Source organism: Camelus ferus, chromosome X (assembly GCF_009834535.1).
Source record: "Camelus ferus isolate YT-003-E chromosome X, BCGSAC_Cfer_1.0, whole genome shotgun sequence".
Classification (NCBI taxonomy): Eukaryota; Metazoa; Chordata; class Mammalia; order Artiodactyla; family Camelidae; genus Camelus; species Camelus ferus.
The window spans coordinates 24,389,405-24,411,962 of record NC_045732.1 but is presented as its reverse complement, the minus strand read 5'-3'; the positions used below and the strand labels follow the sequence as shown (position 1 = coordinate 24,411,962).

At 43.5% G+C, this 22,558-nt stretch overlaps 1 protein-coding gene across 1 annotated transcript in view; it reads right to left on the bottom strand.

The window, feature by feature from the left end:
* Positions 1 to 520: 520 nt before the first annotated feature.
* SMPX (small muscle protein X-linked) overlaps positions 521 to 22,558 on the bottom strand; it is a 49,449-nt gene continuing 27,411 nt past the window's right edge. Inside the window, exon 5 of the mRNA XM_006193831.2 lies at positions 521 to 949. The gene's annotated coding sequence lies outside the window, so the exon portion shown is untranslated. The remainder of the gene's footprint in view (positions 950 to 22,558) is intronic.

Here is a 22,558-nt window from a genome sequence, read left to right as displayed (position 1 = left end):
CTTGAGAGCCTGGTCCCTCAAATCTTCATACTCTGCAGTTGCCCGGACATCTGGGAAGATCAGAAGACTCTAGCGGGACATGGGTGATTCTTTTTTGGTATATGATTGTTGCACGGAGACTCTCCATCTTAGCAGCAGGAGACATGTCTTGCGTTGGACAGCTAAGCTATGATCTGACCCTCTCATTCTGATCTCTCAGCTTTATTTTATTGTGCCTTATAATGGATGCAATTCCACATGGGGAATGGGAATTCCTGAGCCTCCATGGAAGTAAAATGTACTCACCATAAAAGTCGTCCTCAAAGGAGGAACATCATCAATACCCAGTTCCTCAGGAAGTATTTAACTTGATTTGCAATGATCAGTCAGCCATAGTCTCCCCCGTGGTACCCGATAATTCAGAATGAGAAGCCCCGCTTACGCAGTGTGGAATTTGGTTGGTGCTTGTATCTCACCTCTCTCCACATGGGGGAGTATGTAGCTCTCTGAAGATATGAAAATTAATTAGTTGAGATGCACATTTTACATTTACTCAAATATTTATTTGACCTCATAAAAAGTTTATTGACATTAATTTAGAAGGTGAAGAACTAAAATACATTCCAAATATTTGACCAAAATAGTGTGGGAAGTAGCTTAGAGAACTTTCCATCAAAATCATTGTTAATCAATATCCTTCTCCATAAAATCATATCCCTCCTCAAAAGCACACCCTCCAAGTGGTGAATTCTTGAGCTGCTTTGCTCTGCAAGCTGCCAAACCTGAAGATAAGTGCACGTAAGTAGTGCAGCCAACTAGAAGGAAGAGATGGAAATGCACAAACAGGACTTTTCTGCTAGAGTCTCAGGCCTTCGGGAGGTTCATAATCTTCATACAAATATATAAAATTTCTTAGTGAGCAATTTTCCTTTGAATCCATTCTCTTACTCTCCAATTCTTCACATCAAGCCTGCAAAGAAGAAACCAAAGGAATGGTTACTTTAGTTTTTGTGAGATGTTTTTAGGGACGGCTTGTAAATCATTTTGATAGGCACGAGTCAAACTTGAAGGCTTCATTTTCACTGGAAAACTTCAGCTTGAGTCCATGAATGTAAAGTGAGTAGAAGGTGCGACCATCAACTCTGACTCTAAGGATTCAAGTAATTCCCAGCTAAATTAGGATGGCTTCCATCTGAAGGATTAGAGTATAATGCTAACCTTAAGACTGACTTGCAAGACCTTTGGTGCCTGTGGGAAATTTGCCTTCATGGTTCCAGTCCTCCACCCCTCCCTAGATCCATCCCCATTGCCTTGTTGCTTTTCAGTTTCCTACCATTGTGGACAGGGTAGGATTCCTCATGCCTGAGTTGGGCCATGTGACTTGCGGCCGGTGGAATGAGGCAGAAGTGATGGTGTGCCAGTTCGGAGCTTAAGCCTCAAGAGGCATCACATGTTCTTGGCGACTCTCCTGCACGTCTGCCATTGCCGCAGACAGGGTATGCCCAGGCTGGCCTGCAGATCCCAGAAGGGTGAGTAGCGTGTGGAGCTGACGTGGATACATAAGTGAGCCCGGTCTAAATCAGCTGAGCCACAGACGCATCAGCCAGCGTAATAAGTGCTTTCTTTGTAAGGCATGGGACCTGGGGGTGGTTGTTTATGCAGCGATAGCTAATTGATAATGAGGCCACTTCTTTTAATGGCTCTTGGGATGTCAGGATGGTTGAGCCTTATTTACACATTTGTTTTCCATTATTCTTTGCTGTCATTTCTTGTCTGTTTTACTTATGTGAATGGGCTGAATCTTTTCTAAGAAATAGAATGCTCTCTCTTTTTTTTTTTTATTACCAATGACTGTAGAAAGAAAACTCCACAGACCAGGGTCCCCTCCACCTTTGCTGGGGCAGATAGTATAGCTTGGCTTACCCCATATCCATTCACAACCCCCTTCTTCCTTGCTTTTCTCTCCTACAAGGCTGGTAGCCAAATACTCTGTTTCCTGGTCTCTCTTACAGCTCGGAGCAGCCATGGGACCCAGTTGTAGCTGGTGAGCTTGGAGGGGAATTCTGCAGCAGAGGTCTTTTAGGCAGCTTTGCTTTCCTGTGTATTTTTTTAGAGATTACAAAGCCTGTTGTGTCATCTAACCTTAGAGCATCGCTGTGAGGCAGGTTGTATTATACTCATTGTTAAGATGACACACATTTGAGGTGCAAAAAGCAAAGTGAGTAACTCAAAGTCTCATAGCTGGTAAATAGAAAAACTGGGATTTGGACTCCAGTGTCCTGACTCTGGGGCTCCTGCCATGCCACTGACAAAGAAGATCTGGATGGTTCTGGAACCAGAGGGGAAGGCAGGAAGGTATTAATGATGGCAGAACTGAAAACATTGCCCACAAGTCAGCAGAGGCTGCTTTTTTTTTTTTTTAACGATTCAGAATAATTTAACTGGAAGAGTTTCCAAGTGTCTTAGTTTCCTAGGGCTGTCATAACAAAATACCAGAGACTGGGTAGTTTACAGAACAGAAATTTTCTCATACTTCTGGAGGCTATAAATCCAAGGTCAAGATTATCAGCAGGTTTGCTTTCTCCTGAGGCCTCTCTCCTTGGCTTGCAGACGGCCACCTTCTCATTGTATCATTACACGGTCTTTCCTCTGCACAGACAACCCTGCTGTCTATTGTCCAAACTTCTCATAAGGTCACCAGTTAGATTGGATTAGGGTCCACTTTAATGGCCTCGTTTTAACTTAATCACCCCTTTAAAGTTCTATCTTCAAATACAGTTACGTTCTGAGGTACTGGGGGCCAGGACTTTAATGCATGAGTTTTGGGGGGGACACAGTTCAGCTCATAACACTTTGCCTAGCAGGGACTCTTCTATTTCTGTAGCATCTTTTTTTCTTTTTTTAGAAACTCAATTTTCAGTCCAGGGCATTCACCAGGAAGAAGCAAGATATCACCTCCTTCCCAGCCCAGGATTTCCTGGGTGAAACTTACTTGTTGACCAGCAACTTCACAGTGTCACCCGGCCCACCACGCTGGCCTGTCTCTGTCCACTCTCCCTCCCGCACCCTGCACCAAGTTTGCTGGACACTTACTGCCTGTGTCACAGGGTGACAGCCTTCAGGCCTCTCCCTCTCAGCTGCTAACTTTTGACTACAACCCACTCACCCCCGCAATTCTCCAGGTCCCAGGCTGCATTGTAATTAGTTGCCTCTAGGCATCCTCTCTCTCCTCTCTCTTTCCTGCCATAGCTGTCCTGCCTCTAGGCCATGACCCTCTGAAGGGATGAACATGTCCTATTCATTTCTCCATCCCATTGCCTGGGGACGGGTGAGTTGGAGCGCTGGAAAAGTGAGGACAGGACCAGAAATGTGAGGCGGCGGGAGTGAGCGAGGGGACGCAGAGGCAAGGACCCAGCAGCGCTGATGAAATGTGCTCCGTCCCCCTGTGCTGTCACAGCTGTCCTTGGCCCCGGCCGTAGCCCCACCATGGCCAGGGTGTGCTCAAGCCATTTTACTGCTGTGGTCACTGTGCTGGGTGACATCCGGCCCATCTCTCTGGCCAAGGAAGAGGCCCATATCAAGCTGCCCTGGAAACCGAGACATTCCTTGGGCTTGCCTGAACAGCATGGAAGGGGTGATGATTCATAGCAAATTGTCACTGCAGCATGTTCTGTGAGGTATGGTTTCTCTCCAAGAACTGTCCAGACTCTGAAGCACCATCTGGAACCAGAAATGGGAACCATTTCTATGATGGGCTTGATGGGGACTTTGACCACCACAAATCCGTCTCAAGTAGGTGGAATTAGAGATACACTGAGAAATACGTGGGGAGCCATTTGCCATGATCCTTCAGTAACTGTTTAAAAACCCTAAGATGCCACTCATGACTGGGTTCAGCTTGTGGACCTCTGTGACTTTAAGACAGTTTTGAAAACACAGAGAAACCTTGATCCAGTTTGCCCAGACCACCGTGGCCACTGAGATCATCACATTATTTAGGAAAAGCAAACACACAGTTCTTCATGCAATACTAGCCCCAGGGAAACGGCGCTTCATGTGGGGCTGGAGGAGCTACTGACTGGACACAGTTACCACATTTCATCTATAAAGTGAACTTGGATCTCTCCTCTAGCCGGAGCCTGACAGGAGGCAGCAGACGGCACAGAGGAGTCACTGCAGTCGTCGTTCTCCAGACCACCCTGCCCTCCTCCAGCCTCTCCCTCCCTCCTGGGTCCCGAGAGAACCCGAGAGGGCCCAGCAACCCTGGACTCAGGACACTGCTGATGAGAAAGGTCACAGATGGTCCTTCCGGGACTGCCAGACCCCCAGAGGAACAGAGTCTGTGTCCTTGCCCTTGTGAGACTCAGCGTGTTCTCAGAATGCCTTTATGTTACCGCAGTACAGGAATCTGGGAATTCAGAGACTGGGGTCAGGGCTCGAATTTAAAAATGAGAACAAGGGGAAGGGATCCAGAGCTAAAATTGCCCGTGCTGTAAAGCACACTTGTTTGTCGGGTTATTGGAATGCAAGTGTGCTGGGCCATGTCCCTGGCCGCACTGCTTTGCTGCCTAGAGAACAGCTGTCAGCCACTCTCCTGCGTCCTGCTCTCCTGTCCGGGACATTTGTGAGGACGATGGGGAATGCGAGGCCCCCTGCTGAAAGTCACTCTCCAGGTACCCCACACACCTTTTGTACCTAAGCAAAAAAAGTTTACATTGGGAAAGGCACCCCTTGGCTGGTGCGAGGGTGACACACCAGATAGCTCCCATGTGTCACTCTCAGTCCAGGCTGAGGAGCATGTGATGTTTACGCCTTGCCATGACCCATTTATAGCTTTGCTACTCAGTTGCCACGGCCCCACATACATCATTTAGGAAATGGAGTCCACTCAACGCTCATCTGCATTTGGTCCTTTAAACAGCCTCTCGGGGGCGGTACAATGATTACTTCCTCCTACGTGGTGCTAAATCATAGAGCCATAAACACAGTGACACTCAAAAGTAGTCAAGAGAAAGGCGGTGCCTCATGTTCCATCCGGTTCCATATGCAGTGGCCGACCAGGCACCCAGAGCAAACTGGTGGAAGCCCTGGAGTTTATCAGAGGGCATTTGCGGAGTCTTCTAGAGTTTACAAAACACGTTCACACACATTGGCCCATGGAATCATTGTGACCACATGGAGAGGAAGGCAGTACAAGCTACAACTAAGGTTCTTACTGCACCCCCACACCAAGGTCGGGGAGAAACTGTACCCTGGTAACTCCAAACCCAGAACTCTTTATTTTATCCCCACTAGCCACTCATGAAGTAGAAGAAACAAAACCAAATAAAAACATTTTTGAAGCTTCAGCTGTGAAATAGCCACCCAAATTGGCTTCTGTGCATGATGAAGCCTTTGGTGGATAAAGTAAAAACTAATATGTTTCCTCCAATAACTAGTAAAAGCAGGGAAGATGAGAAAGACACAAAAAGCAGGGCATTTTTTTCCAGTAAAATTCTGCACCTAAAATCCAGAGTCAAATAGTGAGTGTTATGTGCCCCATGTGGAGAATTTGAGTGACCTTAAGGAAAAGACAAATTTGCATGTCCAGGTCAAATTCATACAAGATAAGTTCAAAAAGGGGTTTTGAATCCTATTGTATTGAGAGTTTGTTGCACTGGACATCAAGTCAGGGGCCGGCAGCTGGGACAATACTGAATTTGTTGGGGGAGATCTTGGTGGAGTAAGGGGCATAATCCACGACCAGTCACCACTCGCGGCTCCTGGTTTTCTGGTCAATTTCGCCATCCATCAGAGCACAGACCTCCCTATTTCTAAAGGGGCCACAGATTTTACTGTAGGAGCACTTACCCAAGACTTCCTAATAAAGCAGAGCTCAGTGACACGCAGAGGTAGACAAAGTGACAGACAAGTCAAGTAGACTAGTCTTAACCAAGAGGTTCTCAGTTTCCAAAGACAGCAAAACCCTTTTATGTTGTTTAGGCCTGAGCATTTGAGACCTAGGGACAACGGTGCTTACATCAGTAATACCCAGTATCCTCTTTGATCTGTCTGGTACAGTCAGTGGCAGCCAGAGGTCCTGGGACGTCCAAATGGAAAACCAATTTCTTAATTTAACAGAACATATGAAATAAACTTAGGTGTCCCTGTTTCTCCCCAATAAGGCATTCTGGGAAGTGCATTGTCATGGAGATCCCCTTAGAGCTGATTAACATTTTGTTAGTTTTTACAGTAACAGTGATCGTAGTGAGTGGTCCAAGTTCTCAGTATTCAAATTAAAAACCTGGCTGCTGATGTACCATCAGGCAAAAATGTACCGATAAAGGTTTATAATCTTCTAAAACAGTAAAACTATTTTCAAAGATGCAAGGAACTAGACTTTTCTTACTGTTCCTCATTTAGAAATTAGGAAATTAAAATCCAGAGGGGTTGAGTCACTAGTCCAGGGTCTCACAGCTAGTTAGTGGCTAGTCCAGGATTAAAACCCTGTCTGGAGCTCTTAGCCCCTACAATGAACTCTTTTTAAAATGCATAAAATGGGCATAAGTTATCTGTACATATTGACAGTATTAGAGGCACCCTGCGCGAACAACTGATACATAGAAATATATCTGTAGTTTAGAAATAATTTGACTTAACATTCTTGTACTTGTTTTAATGAACGCCAACATTTAATTTAAGAAAATTTTTTGCCTTCTCAGAATTTACAGTTTCTTTTTAATGTTTTTATAGAGTAAAATGAACACATCTTAAGTGAACAGCTTCATGAATTTTTTTAATGTATGTATTTACCCATATATAGCTTTTATTTTTACATGGCTCTTAAATACTACCATATATGCCAGTATATCATCAAGGTTTTGTTCGTTTGTTTGAGAAATACTAGTTCCCAGAGATGATAAAACAGTATATCATCAAGGTTTTGTTCGTTTGTTTGAGAAATACTAGTTCCCAGAGATGATAAAACAAGTTTCACCTCTAAAAGGGAGTGAAGAGGGGGAAAAAAACTTTCCATGGTAAGATAAATTGAGGAATACCGGGTTAAGCAAAGATAAACCATCTTCTTAGTTTTGGGGCTCCTCAGAGCTTTAAACATACAAATGTATGTTGTGTGTATTGGGTGTGGGGACGACACCATGTAGCATTTCAAAACTTGCTTGATTACTGGATCATCTGTCCAGTTTTCTACTGTTTGTATTCTTGTTTGATTTATCATTCATTATATCACAGTGTCTGGACTATTCCATATGAGATTTTACTTAATCATAATCCTATGATTGGGCGCTTAGGTTCTTAATCAGTTTTGCTATCCTAAATGAACAAAACTTTTTCCACACACTTTCTTTAGGATGGTATCCATCAAGGCCTAACTGGGCCTAAATCCACAATGGCTGAAGCTTTCTCCATTTACTAAGCCCCACACCCTCACCAGCTAGGCTGGCTTAGTGCCTGCTATAAGAAGACAGTATCTTTTGAGGGAATGAGCAAGTATCTATTTCATGATCATTTTCCCACTCTTTTCTGTGACTATTACAAGAGGAAAACGGGTAGCTTTTTTCATTGAGCATCCCTTTGATGACTAATGAGGCTGCACATTTTCTCATGCTTCTCTACTAATTACACATCCACTTTTGTGAATTGTGAGTTCACTTCCTTTATTTATCTGTTAAGGTGCTAATGTTTTGCTTCCTAATTTGCATGGGCTCTGTATACAATTGTATATTTCATGCAAAACAGTTTTCTTGATAGTTTTTGCCATTTAATGGTTGGGGTTTTTTTCAAGTACAGAAATTTTTAATTAGCAAGATTTAGAGGGATGATTTTGATGGCCCATCTTTAAAAAGCTATCATCTGGACAAGCTTAAATCAATGCCTTCATTTTTTCCCAAATCATCCCAACCATTATTTTTAAAGTTATAGCCTACCTTTTGAAGCCATCATCAAAGGCCTTTAATTTTGTCATCTTAAAAGTGATAAGAAGTCAAAAAAGAAGGCTCTTCATGGAAAGAAAAGAAGCATCACTTTGGTCTTCGGAGATGTGGGATCTTGTTTAGAGGCTGTTGTGGGTGCTGTTTAAACCACCCAGAACAGGAGCACAAACTTGGCTGCACATTAGAATCACCTGGGGAGTTTTAAAAATCAGAAGGCCCAGGTTGCCCCAGACCAATGACATCAGAAGTCTCTGGGGTGGAATCAGTATTTTTTTTAAAGCTCCAAGGCCTCTGATGTGCAGACAAGGTTGAGAGCCACAGGCCTAGAAGCATTTCTCTGACTTTCATGTCCAGAGGAAGCACCTGGGGATCTTGTTAAACTGCAGATTCTGACTCAGGAGGCCTGGGGTGAGGCCTGAGGTTGTTTGTGTCTTTTTAGTAACTCCCCCAGGGGATGCGGTTATGGTTGGTCTGCAGACCACACTTTGAGAATCAAGGGTCTAGAACAGTGGTTCTTAAGGAAAGGGGTGGTATTTTGCACCCCCAGGGGACATTTGGCAATATGTGGAGGCCTTTTTTGCTTATTACAACCAGGAGGAGGGAGTGCCACTGGCATCAGGTCAGCAGAGGCCAGGGATGCACTAAACAGCCTATAGTGCCCAGGACAGCCCCACTCCTAAGAGTTCCCTGGCCCTAATGCCAGTAGTGCCGAGGGTGAGAAACCCCACCCCAGCACTCTAGACAGAGCTGTTTCTGTGAAAAGAAAATGATCCCAAACCTGAGCTGGAAGGCTGTATGCTCTGGTATGATAAATGGTCCCTTCTGGGAAGCATTTCTGATAAAACATATGGGTGGTTTTCTGATCAGCTTTAATGAGATGAAAAGCCCCTTCTGGGAAATTAGATTTACCTGCCTTGCTAAATTAGCCTTGTGACAGAGTTTAAAGACCACTTGTAGCCGGTCTAACAGTGTTATCCAACCACACTTTTTCCTATTCAAAGTTTTGGAACTGGCTCTTTGAAGCTTCTTTAAGCAACTTTGAACTAAAGCTTTGACATGTGCTTGCAATCAATTTATCAAAGACATTGCTTTAACACCCTTTGCCTTGCCAGCCTCCAAGCTGCTTCCCCAGTGGACCCTGTCTATAAATTCAACTGGTTACTGAATGCCTACTGTGGAGACACTTCAGCACAGACTCTGCCTTCAAATCCCAGCCATCTTACTTTCTCGCTGTGTCACCTTGGGCAAATATTCTTCTGAAGCACAGGAAGATAATAGTATCAAACTCATAGGGGTGTTGTGAGGATAACATATTCAAGCGTTTAGCGGAGTACCTCCCACATGGTGAACACTTGACATGTGTGTACTCTTACTATTAATCTGAGCTGAAGACCCCAAAAAGCTGATAAATCAAGACATCCCTGCCGCTGCCTCTGCTTTCCAAACAAGATTGAGTCTTTGTCATCTTGGCTTCAAACTCTTTGTGGTTCTTAAAGGTTGATGGTTGTTGGAGGTCTAAATAGGTAAAGAGGAGAATTGAAAGCAGTGAATTGAGTTGAAACAACAGGAAAGAAGAAAGGCTGGGGCAGTCAGTGAATAACTGGATTGGGGGAAGAATGAAGAGAGATTTGGGGTTAGAAGTCTCTAGGATGAAGGACTATTGGGCTGATAATGAATCAAGAGAATGTTTAGGTTGTTTTACAATGTAACTCTTCAGTGAAGATTTGCCTTCCTTTTTGAGGCCATTTTCAGTGAGCAGTGTTCCTTTTGGAGGAGGCTCTGTGCTTAAATGGGCTTAAAGATGGAAACCAGATGCCTGGTTATATTTGGTTACAATATATGCTAGAAAATTTATTCGGTAGGCACTGTGGACACATTAATGGACAAGTTATCCCCCTTCATGGAACTGAACATCTAGAAGGAAAGTCAGACAGTAAAATAAGTGATGGCAGTCGACTCTTCCATGGTGATGGATGCAGCTGTGATGGGACAAACTCAGGAAGCCGTGGATGCTTTATCCAGCTTAAGGGGCTCTGGAAAGGCTTTTCCAAAATAGTATGTAAACTGAGACCTGAATGATGGGGAGGAGTTACCCCGCTCCTGGGTAGGGGAGGAGAGGAAGACTGGAAACTCATATTCTGAGCATGTGGAAAGGCCTAGAGTCAGCATGGCACCTCCATGAACCGGAAGTAGTTCACTGTGGTTGGAGCGAGGAATGCTCTGGGTGAGCAGAAATACAAGTGGGGAAAACCTGGTGAGTCTGAGTCCTTCAGTGCAGGCGCTGGGGGTAATGGGGAGTACCTGAAGGCTGTTTAGTGAGGCAGTGACATGATCACTTTTGTGTTTTTAGCTTTAAAAAAAATCTGTTAGTTGCAGGGCTCTGGTGATGAAAAACAAGGAGAAAAGGCTTTAAGGAGTCAAGTGCACCGGTCACTTTGCCAGCCATGGGCCATTACTGCACCAGTTGCTCAATGACAAGCATGATGGATGAATGGCATATGCAGACCTTTCAAGTTGCAGAGAGGGATCAACCCTTTCAGGAGCCCTTGTCCACAGGCTCTTGCCTGAGGATTGAGAAGGGCCGCCCTTCACCATCAGCAAAGGCCCGGGGGCTCCTCACTGAAGCATCACTGTTCCAGACCTCAAGACTTCCATCAGGGGCTTAGACAAATTCCCAGGGACCTCCCAAGCATTACTAAATACGAGACAAATCACTAGTGACCACAAACTGCTGGGCGGGCTCTCACCTGTCAGTGTGCAGTATTTTGTGGGCTAGGAAGAATCTGAGCTTAAATAAAGCAGAAATGGACAGTCTCTCCGTTCCCATGGCTTAGTTTATTGAACGGGGGAAATAAGCCTTGGGAGGGAGACAGACCAGTTCCTAACAATTTAACCATTAATAAAGGCCTGCTATAAATGGAACTCAGGAGAGAAGGTAGCTTGTCAGAGGGCAAAGGAGTGGGCCCATTAGACAAAATAGGTCACACAGAGAGAAAGTTGTCCTGTGTCCTGGCTAGTTAGGTTGATCAGAGATGACAGGCCTTGCCATTTTTTAACTGATCAAAAAGGGATAGAGACTATATAAAGGGTTTCTTTCCTGTTGTTGTCCTTCTTAGAAGAGGGCTGTTTGAAAGAGGATCCTGAAAAGAAAAGAATGATAGTATTTATCACAGTTAAGAGTTTTGTGCTTAAAAATCTGTGTGTGTGTTCTCGGGAAAAAAAAATTCTGTGCTTCTCCTAGGAAGCCCCTGTGTCTGCTCACTGGTTTTCATCTGGGATTAACACAGCGGCATTGCCCAAGGAGGATGGTTTGATTTTTGGTGTTACTATCTGCTGTTTTCGTTTTCACCTTCAGAGATCAAAAGAGAATAGGAAAACTATCACAATATAAGAACAAATCTGCACGGGGGTGGTGTGATAAAGCTAAGACTTATCCCTCCTACCCTGAACTTCTGGTTTGCTTCTGGACTTGCCCTAAGAGCATCTGCTTTATTCTCCCTCCTTTTGGAGAACCTCCTGCCTAATGACTCAAGAAAGTGAAGAAAAACCTTCCCCAAAGTGCTCAGAGCCTGCACTTTGCTTATATGTTGTCTGGTTTACAAAAGCTTCTGCTGTTAAAAACATCAGGGAAACTGGCTTCACATTTGGAAATAATCTTTCTAATCTTCCCAAAGATAAACAACATTTGGTGTTTTAAATAAATACAAGAAATTGTGGGTGGTGAGGATCAGTAGGGTTGAAAGAAAAGCAAATACTGAAATGTTAAGCCTATGTGACTTTAGACAAAACCTCACTTCTCCAGACCTGTTTTCTCATCTGGTAAAAAAATAATAGAGGGCTAGGTTGCTGTGGTAGGCATCCTCCCAGATGGCCCCCAGCCAGTCTTGCCTCCTGGTATTCTTACCCTCGTATAGACCTCTCCAACACCAAGTAGGGCTGACTTGTATAATCAACAACATATTACAGAAATGACTGAGTGTGACCTCAAAGACTAAGTCATAAATGCCATCACAGCTTGTGCCTTACTCTCTCTGGGATCAGTGGTTCTGGGGGAAGCCAGCTGACATGTTGTGAGGGCACTCAAGCAGCCCAGTGTCACCAAGGCCTCCTGATAACAGTCATCACCAATCAGCCAGTGGCATGAGTGTGCCATCTTGGAAGTGGATCTTCTAGTCTTAGTCAAGTATTTAGATGACTGCATTTCCAGCCAACATCTGGACTGCAACCTCAGGGGGGATGCCAGCCAGAACCACCCAGCTCAACCACTTCTGAATTCCTGGCCCACAGAATCTCTGAAATAATATTTTTGTTTTAGGCTGCCAGACTGGGGGTAATTTGTTATACAGCAATATGTAACTGATACAGTTGCCTTAGGTCAAATCCAGCTCTTATATTTTATATGTCAATGAATAGGTGTTATTGATAGAACTCATGAAAAGCTGGCATTTAATTTATGTCCAAAATCAGATCCTAGCTGCAGGGTAGGACCATATTGCTTTGAGCATTTCTAAAAAGGTGAATAGCCAGTGTCTAGAGACCTGGCATCCTGAGAATTCATGGATTCAACTTTGTGGGAGCAGGTCAACATAGCTATCTGGCCTTGAACCAAAGCTTACAGTGCAACAGTTCAACACCCGGCAATTAGTCCTTAGCACATCATACCAAAAACATAACCCACTTACATTATGTTTACACCCAGAGACTGAACAGTCTAAAGAAATTCCAATGAAGTGGGACTTACTTGGGCTCTGCTCTTAATAAGTCACTCCAAAGGGTGTAACTGGGATTATTTGGAAGGAAGAGCACCCCTAGCAGTGTTTAGTGTGAGATGAATTGGGATAGAGGTCAAAAGTTACTGAGTCAATGGTTAAACCCAAGTGACTCTCCAGGGCGGGGGACATATCTGGAAAGCATCAGGTATGAAGAGGACTGGGCTGAGTCTTGGTTAGACTAAATGACATTGATGGTGCCCTGACCTGTGAGAATATGACTCTACATATCTTGGGGTAGACACACATTACAGCACTAACAAGGCTCAGCACACTCACTAGTGGGGACAAGTGTACCTTCAGTCCCTTCTAAGCCCAATATGGCTGTTGTTCTGGACTCATGTGCCAGTCTGGATAGTTTATTATCTCCACCCCACATAGAGGCTGTGGCTCACCCCTGGATCACCCTATGAATAAGTTCCACATACACGCTGCATGGCCTTCCAAGAATACAAAGCTGTTTTCCACATTTCGAGACTTTCATACCAGCAACCTTGACATTCCACCAAAAAAATACTTTCCCAAGCAAGACGTATTTCAGTTTGGTTTGTCCATGAAGGATCTGCGAAACATCCTCTAACTCAGTCCTTCTGACCCGAGTTACACATTAGACTCACCTGGGGGTCTTTTGAAACAAATCCTCCCAAAGAATTACTGGTCACAGGTGGGGCTCAGACAGGTCCAGGTGATCCTAGTGTGTAGTCAGCACTGAAAATGGGTCTAACTCTATCCAGCAATTTGTTGCTGCCTGACTCCAGGACTAAGATAACTAGAGTAAAAATAAATGATTCTCACCCAAGGCCCAAGTCTGGACAACTCAGTTGTTCAGAAACTGCCTTCAGTTCTTGTGTCATAATATTTGAGAAAAGCTATACATTTGCCTGTCGGTCATCCAAGTAGCTGAGATCCTGGTCCTGTCTTGCACTGGACTTGAAAGATGTTCAAATTTAGAATCTCTTTTGTATTTTTCGTTCACTACCTAGATACTTGTAACAGTATACTTGAATGAAGATTATCAAATCTAGCTTTTTGGTCTCTGCATATATTTGAAACTTGGCAAGGCTTTCCTTAGAAAGATTTCTACAGAGATTGCAAAAATGATTCTTCTTTCTTCCCAATCATTGCATCCAGAGAGCTCTATATTATTTCATGCAACTGCATGTGAATCTAAGATTATCTCAGGATAAAAAGATTTTGAAAAGAAAACTAGATGGTGGGCTGCATTTGGCTCCTGGGCCCTGGTTTGCCAACCCTTGGACTGTAGCAGTGTTAGAACTTAACAAATAGTTACAGAAAATAATGTATCAGTGAGGTTAAGTGACTGGTAGGTAAGTTGATGTCACTGGCAGAATTTCTCATGCATTATATTAGGATTCTTTCTCCCTCTTAATTTACACGGTACATTTCACTCCCGTGGAATTTACTCTATCTGCCACATGGAGAATCAGCCTGGGGCAGTGGTTAAACATCAGACAGCTTGGATTTGAATTTTGGCCACCTTACTGTCTAGTTGTGCCACTTTGGGGATGTCATATAACTTCTCTGTGCCTCAGTTTTCTCTCCTGTAAAATGGAGCTCTAATACTAACTTATTTAAGAATTCCAAGGTAAAGTGCTTGGGACAGAACTTGACCCTTGGAAGCACTATTATAAGCACTAACAATTGTTGTTTCATTGATGCATCATGTATCTGAATTTCAGCAAGGAAATATGGCCAAGTTGCTCACTATACATTTGGATATCAGCTATAAAACTGTGGACCACATGATGAGGTAGTTAGGGGATTTGGAATGTCCAAATCTAAACCGTCCAGATTGATGGCTCTAGTTCAGTAGTTCTCAAAGTAAGGTCCCCAAACCAGCAGCTGCAGCCCGTGGGAACTTGTCAGGAAAGCAGATCCTCAGGCGTATCCCAGACCTACTGAATCAGAAGCTCTCGGGGTGGGGCCCAGCAGTCTAAGTTTCCGGAAGCGTTCCAGATGATGCTGATGCACGAGAAAGTTTGAGAACCACTACTCTAAGCCAATCTGAAGAGTTTCCATGGCCACAGCCCACAGGATGCTGTCCGTGGTGCTGCCTTGTCTCCACTCTCCTCAAGATCTCAGTTAAATATAAGGACGAGCTTGTGTCTCAAGTTGACAGATCAGACATGCAAAGCCAGCCTGGAGGAATAACTACATTGTCGGGTGCTAGAGTGTGGGCCTGAAATGATCTCAGTCGGTTGGAAGTGCCAGCCAAAATTCACAAATTTGTTTTGATTTTTAATAGAGCTTTGTTTTTACCTAACACAAATTTCTAACTCAACTTTCTTGTTATTTTAACTCTTACATGTTCAGTAAGGTTGTCATTGGTGATGTGGGTATTCAGGCACTGTGTTCCTAGTTAGCACTGTAGCCAAGACTGCAGGATTGCAGCAGGTTGTCTCCAAGTGCGGGAGCAAAGCCTGCCTACTACCTCTTGGAATTTCATAATTTGATCACCAAGGGAGAAAGGGTGCCACCCAGGAGAAAACTGAGTCTGGAATTGATTATGAAGGGATGGCAGCAAAATGGTGAGGAGGTTCAGGGCTCATTATAACGCAGTTGCATTTGCCATCTCTTCTGCTCTCTGAGCATTATCAGCTGTTTTGTCTTATCTAGGCCACGAGCTCTTCCCATGCACTGGGATTCCCTGCCAGCCAGGGGCCCTGAGACCAGCTCAGTTGGTGGTGTAACCTGCTCCTGGCAGTGGAAGCAGGTCTGTAATTGGCCCATAATTGGGTTGGATTTGGCTCAGAACGACTCTCAGGCTCTCTCCCCTGACAGATAACCTTCAAATATAATTTTGCAGGGAATCCAGGGCACCATTTCATGGCTGTTGGTGACAGTGGAGAGTTTTCCAGAAGAGCTGACCTTTAGGTTGATGATTTGGGGGTATCTTAAAGTTTTCCCTAGGTCCATTTTTTTGACACCTGGTCTTTATGAAAGTAAGATATTTCAACCTTATTTTCACATGCCAGCATCAAAAATGTGTGTGCATGTACATTGCACGTTTATATACATATAAAGGATACAATATGATTTTCTTTAATTAGGCAGCAAGAAAACAGTAAATAGAAATGGAAATTGAGATAATACCTTTCCTTTGAAATATATCTATAGGTACAAGTGGATAGATTTATCCTAGCTCTTTCTATATCAGTAAGAAAAGTCCCTCTGGGTATTAGCAGAGCCATTATCTGTCCTGTTCTAGCCCATAGCACAGGTTGTAACTAACCCCTCCTTGGCACCTGCTGCATACTTCATAGTGATCCCATTTCCTACAGATGGACTTGAATTAATAGTTAGCCTTAAACTTTCTCTTGAGGAACATGACAATACATTCCACAATCTCTCACCCTGGGTGCAGTTGGAAGTCACATAAGAATGAACTGCAAATTCGATTCCTGTCCCACCTGTCTCATGGAGCTGTTGAAAGCCTTGAAAGAGAATGAACCAAGAAATACTTTGGAATCCTTAAAATGAAGTGCAAGGGCTTGTTAATATTATTGCTTACTAGTAGCCTCTAGTTAAAATATGTGATGTGGTTTTTGCCATCAAACTCCGAATAAGCCTCTCTTTCCTCATTGCCTGGTCCGCGGTGCCCCCTGAAGTGGCTGTTGCACAACTTCTCCAAGTTGCCATGTTATGTGGCATCTGTATTTATTACTGACTACCTGTTTTACTCTTATTGCAAAGCAGACAAGACTCAATTATTAAATTCAGAGAGAAGGCACACAGGACGCTTCTGGATGTTTAGATCGACATGGATCTTGTTTGAGTTTCTGGACCAGATTTCAGTAGTCCATAGTTGTGTGCAAAAGATTACTAAAAAGATGAGATGCTTCTTTTTGGACATCACGCCCATTCAAAATGCTTAGTAATATGGTGTCTGAAACGCATTGTTTCATTTTTCCTTGGAAGTAAGAGAATGGCAGCTTGACTCTCTAAATATTTCTTAAGCTGATTTTCTTCAGAGAAAGATCCGAAATTACAAACCAGACATATTTGGTAGTTAAAAGTGGCTGGGGAGAAGATGGCAATCCCTTGAAGTCTCCAAAACCAAATGAAAGTGCTCAAGTGAAATGTTTGTCATTTTGCTGTCAAGAGACAAGGGCTTTGGAAACAGGAGCTGCTGCAGGTTTTGAAAAATGGGGCTGCAGTGCCTCCTCCAGGCGAAAGGGGATACTTACAGGTTAGAAATCATCTCGGGAACTGACTCCAGCTCCAAAGCTTCAAGGTAGGTGGTGACTGAGACAGAGGACCTCCCAGGAGCTTACCAGTGCCTCAGGGAGCTCAATTAGTCACAGACAATTAGTGAGTTTTCATTTTCAGTGAGCTTTTTCACATTTCCTCAGGAAGTATGCAGAGCTACTCTTGAGAGAGTATTTCATTTAACAACCAACAAACCAACCCTTGCTCTTGGAAGGAGCAGAGAGCAGAGGGCAGGGGAAAGTTGTGGGGACAGCAGAGGGAATGATAACTTTCTGGATGCCGGTTTGTGCCAGATGCCACATCCGAGTCAACTCACTCTCTTTATGGTCGCCTCTCAAGATCGGGATTATTATTCCTATTTATAGACGTGGCTCAGAATGATCAGGAACTTGCTCAAGGTCACGGACTTCTTACGTGACATGGCTGGGAGTGGAGCGCAAGTGTGTCCTACTCTATCCAGCACGTCCAGTGCTCAGTGCCTTAAATTAAGTTCCTTCCGATGGTGACATGCTGTCATTAGCGATAATAATAGCTACCGCTGCGCTGAGGACTTTGCACACACTATGTATTTAATTCAGCATTTCACAACCTCAGCGCTATTGAAGTTTCTTGGTGGGGGGCTGTCCTGCACGTTGTGGGATGTTTGGCAGCGTCCCTGGCCCCTACCCCTAGCTGCCAAGAGTACCCACCCTGTCACCATTTGTGACAAGCAAAAATGTCTCCAAACATTGCTAAATGTCCCTTAGGGTGGGGAGCAAAATCACCCCTGTGCGGTAGGTACTTTTCTCATTTTTCAGAAAAAGAAACAGCGATTAGCCAAATCACAGACCAAGAGAATAGCAAAGCCAGGACATGAACCAGTGCCTGAACCACCTCTAAAGTTTACGCTCTTCAACTGCCTTCCGGTAGAATCCTTTTCCAATATCCTATCTAGAAACTTTTGTCACCTGTATTCAAAGGTTATGTCTTGTTTCCTCATTCCTGCTGCAGCTCTTATGTGCTAATGTCCCTTGTCACATTCACACCCAGCTAGGCTGTCAGTCCGTCGAGGGATGTTGTCTTGTATCACCTGTCTCTACTGTGGTAAAGCCTGGCGTGCAGTAGGTGCACAGATGTTCACTTATTAAATGAGAGAGTTCATTCTAGTACTTGAATCCTCCCGTTCAAATCTAGTTCATGCTGTTCACTTACTTTATAAAGATAAAAGTGAATTCAGCCAAAGTAAATTCCAGGTAGCCATGTACAAAATAGTTAGGAAATGAAAATTAATTGAGTCTGAATAAATGGATGTTTGAACATTTAGAACTTAATAACCCCGTTTGGTAAGTTTTGGGGAATTAATCGATGCCTCTGGAACTAAAGGGCAGCCACGATTCCTATCATTTGTGTCTAAAATTGGAGGTGAGGCAAGAGCGAGGCAGAAAAAATGTGTATTACGTGTTAAGGATTCGGCTGTGCCTGCAACACGTAAGGGCGGTCTTCTCAGTGGAAGGAAGTGCCACTGTCCTTTCTCCAAGGCATCCAGTGACTCTCAGGCAGTAGGGCATGCTTGCTTTCTGCTGTTTTTTCAGCAGTCCAGATGAATTGTTCTGAGCAGCCTTGGTGCCACCTGCCTGTACGAAAGTGACTCCAGTCTGTTCTCTGCTTAATAGAAATTTCCCTCAGTGAGAAGCCAGTTGACTGACCCTACCTGGGATTAAAGCAGCCACCACCTCGCCATCTGCGTAAAGCCCTAAACCGGAGGGTGTGGGATGATCAGTTCCCGCGCAGAGAGCGGGGGCGAGGGAGTACGAGTTAAACGTGCAAGTCTTGATCTGCTCCTCGTGATTCCTTCTCTTTCTCAAATGCCACAATGTGTGGGGGGAGTTAAAACGAGCAGCGGTTGTCACGATGCAGCCGAGCCTGATTAGACAGCCTGGAATTCACTTCCCCAGTTTTCTGCGTGGGCTGCACACAGTGGGAGAAGGAGTGAGAGGAAAGGCTTCATGGGTGGGAGACGGCTGCCTCTCGATGACACAGAGACACCTGCCAAGCCCTTGCTCATCCCGGGAGCAAAGGCAGGCTCTGCAGAGGCCTGGCCTTCCCGGGCTGAAGTTTCGGCAGCACGGGCCAGGGCAGTGTCATCCCAGGCGCGGCCAGGATTGCTGCTGTTCCGTCTCCCTCCTTCCTCCTCTCCTCCTTTCCTTTGCTTCCTTTGCCTTTCTCTGTCTGTCTCCCATGCTTTCTCGGATATTTATGGACATTAATGAACCCTTCCTTTTTTTCCAAGACCCTAAAGAGAGCAAATTGTTTGTGCCCCTAGGCAATCCTGCCCATGCCACTGACCTCGGGTGGACTCTCTGATTCGTATTTGAATCCCCAGAGCTGATCTCCTCAGCACCTGGTGTGTGCTTTACGCCTAATAAATGCTTGTTGAATGATTGACTGAATGAATGCATGAGTGGATGAATGAATGAACAAACAACTGGATGAAGAATTTAACCAACATGTTAGAGTTGTGGTGTCCCCTCGAGGTGACAGTTTCTGCAGTCTCTTGAGCCTTTACTTGCTTTACTGTGACCTACCACAGGGAGATATTGGCAGAGTCTGTAAGACTACAATTAAAAGAACATTTTTAAAGAATGCAGTGGGTGATAGTGATTAAAAGGACTGGCTGAGGAGTGTGACAGATGACAGTTGGCATCTCACCTCTGTGACTTATAATCTGGATGATTTGGGTCAAGTTACACGAACTCTCTTCAGCCTTCTTTCCCCCGTAAGTGAAATGGGCATCACAGTCAGCACAAGGAGTAAATGAAATAATGTATGTGAACCTCGAAGCCCAGTGTCAGGTATATCACGAGCACGTCATAAAAGCTAGCAATGACAGTGGAAATGATGACATTAATGTTGGTGTTGATTACTAATGCTTAATGCTTAACCTTCATAGTTTAAAAGACTTGAGCTGCTGAGATAACCTACTGCTTTCTGATACACTTGAGATGAAAAAATAACCTGTGAAAAATAGTGGTGTTTAAGGCCTCATACTCTAATTCAGGGATATTCCATATGTACCATATACCATAAATATATTTAGTTTACCAGTTGACAAAAGAATCATATTTGAATGCTTTATTGCTAAGTCTCTGATTAATGTGAAGAGATGATAAATATTGGGCAATTAATTATTATTCTCTTTTGATTAATGTTTTAATTTCTGTAAAATGCAATGCATTGATTGCTTGGAAAGGAACATTTGCAAGTTGGTCCTGACATCAGCCTTTCAAGTAGGTAAATCAGGGTCACTTACTCTCAGCACAACTCCCATTGAGGACTGGATAATTCTTTGTTGTGGGGGCTGCCCTGGGTATTGTGGGATATTTACCAGCATCCCTGGCATCTCCCCACTAGATGACAGTAGCAGCACATACCTCCCTCAAGTTGTGACAACTCAGACTGTCTCTCAACATTGCCCCCTGCCCCCAGAACCACTGAGATAGGGTATTGAGTTCCATTGCATTGGGGGCAGGACAAGTGCCAGTAGTAACTGTCCTTTAGCCCATGGAAATCTACATGCCAGCATACAAGGTTCTACAAAATTTGGTCTTGAGTCACCTTGGAGCAAGCTGGCCGGAGTAAATAGGCTTCTCTGGGCTCTTTTCTACTCTCACCAATTCCGAATCCTTCCTGAGAATTCGCATACTAGGCCCTCCAGATCTCTGTTTTAATAGAAACTATCCAAGAAGCTTCTGTGTGTTTGCTGTAGAGAAGCTCTTAAAGCAACTGCCACAATCAGCTCAAAGGTTCCTCATGTTCACCCTGAGGAGTACTTTACACCCACACAGGCTGTAACCAGAGCCTAGAACAATAGCTTTGCCGGGCAGGTTAACAAGTGAATAAAACCTTGATGTAGTTCAGAAAGACTGCAATACTCATCTTTATCCTAACCAAGTGGAGAGCAGGGACCAAAAAAAGAGCATCACAAATCAAAAGAAATGTGGCTTCACTAGAGAGTGAAAAATCTCAGCATAAAACCATTTCCTTCAAAGAAAGTAGATAGAGCTTCTCTAATTGGGTCAAAGCAGGGAACATTTCAAAATTGAGGACAAAAAATTTCCAGCAAACCACAGAGAAGACATTTGGAGAAGTTGTTGGGTTTTGTGGGGTTTTTTAAAGTTTAGTTCTATGTAAAACAATAAATCAGTCCTCTGGCTTCTGGGAGAGGGAAAATGTTAGAAAATCATCATAAGTCAAAAACTATGAGAAATAAATCATCTTAATTCTGAAAGCTCAAAGCAACATAAAAAATTCTCAGGGAAAGACAATAATACTATATGATCTCACTTATATGTGGAATCTAAAACACACACACACAAGCACACACACACACTCACTCATAGAAAAAGAGATCAAATGTGTGATTACCAGAGGCAGAGGGTGGCAGGGGGAATTGGAGGAAAGTAGTCATATGTTACAAACTTGCAGTTATAAGATAAATAAGTACTAGGGATGTAATGTACAACATGGTGACTGTGGTTATTAACACGACTGTATGATAGATATGAAAGTTGTTAGGAGAGCAAATTCTGAGTACTCATCACAAGGACAAAAATGGTTTTCTTTTTTCATCTCCTTTCTTTTCTTTTTATTGTGCCTATATGAAATGATGAATGCTAACTGAACCCATTTCTATAAATCATTTCACAATATATGTAAATCAAACCATCAAGCTATATGCCTTAAATTTATACAGTGATATATGTCAATTATTTCCCAATAAAACTGGAAAAAGTATTCTTATGAGAAAATGTAAAGTGGGAAAAGCAAGAGACAAAACTGTACATGCACTATGAATGATGTTATGTGAGGTAAAAAGTCAAACGAGAACCAGTTCCCATTTAAGAGTAATTACCCTGACCCAGGTGCTGTGCCTGGGTATACTTTTAAAAATACATCTTCCTAAACCTCCACATCTCCCTAATCCTAAACCCTATGAGGGAGGCACCATTTCCTGCCTTTTATGAAACGAGGAAACAGAGACATAGAGCTCAACGTTACAAAGGTAGAAGGTAATGAGACCAAGTCTTCATGCTCCCAAACTCCATATTGTTAGCAACTCAGTTGTACTGCATCTCATATGTAAATCCAAGGGAAAAGACTGGAAGGGAAGATAGCAACGTGAGTATTATGCTAAATGGTGATCTTTTGGGTGATTACTTTTTATTTCCCAGCTTCTATCATATTGTTACAGTATTTATACAAACAGATTTTTAAACTTTCTACATTTTACCATTTGAAAGGGCTGATATTTCCATTCACACATCAATTTAATCATCTGCCATTTATATAGATGTGGGTTCAACTTACTCTAAGATGATAAAGGGCATGGTTCCCAAATATGGAGCTGCTAATATTGATTTGACTGGTTAATTATTGATTTGAGATCTTTCATCTTTTTTAATACAGGCATTCACAACTATTAACTTCCCTCTAAGCACTGCTTTTGCTCCATGCCACAGTTTGGTATCTTGGATTTTCATTTTCATTTGTCTCAAAGTATTTTCTAATTTCCCTGTGATTCCTTGTTTGACTCATTGGTTACTTAGGAGTGTGTGATTTAAGTTCCACAACTTGTGAATTTCCCAAGCTTCTTTCTGTTATTGACTTCTG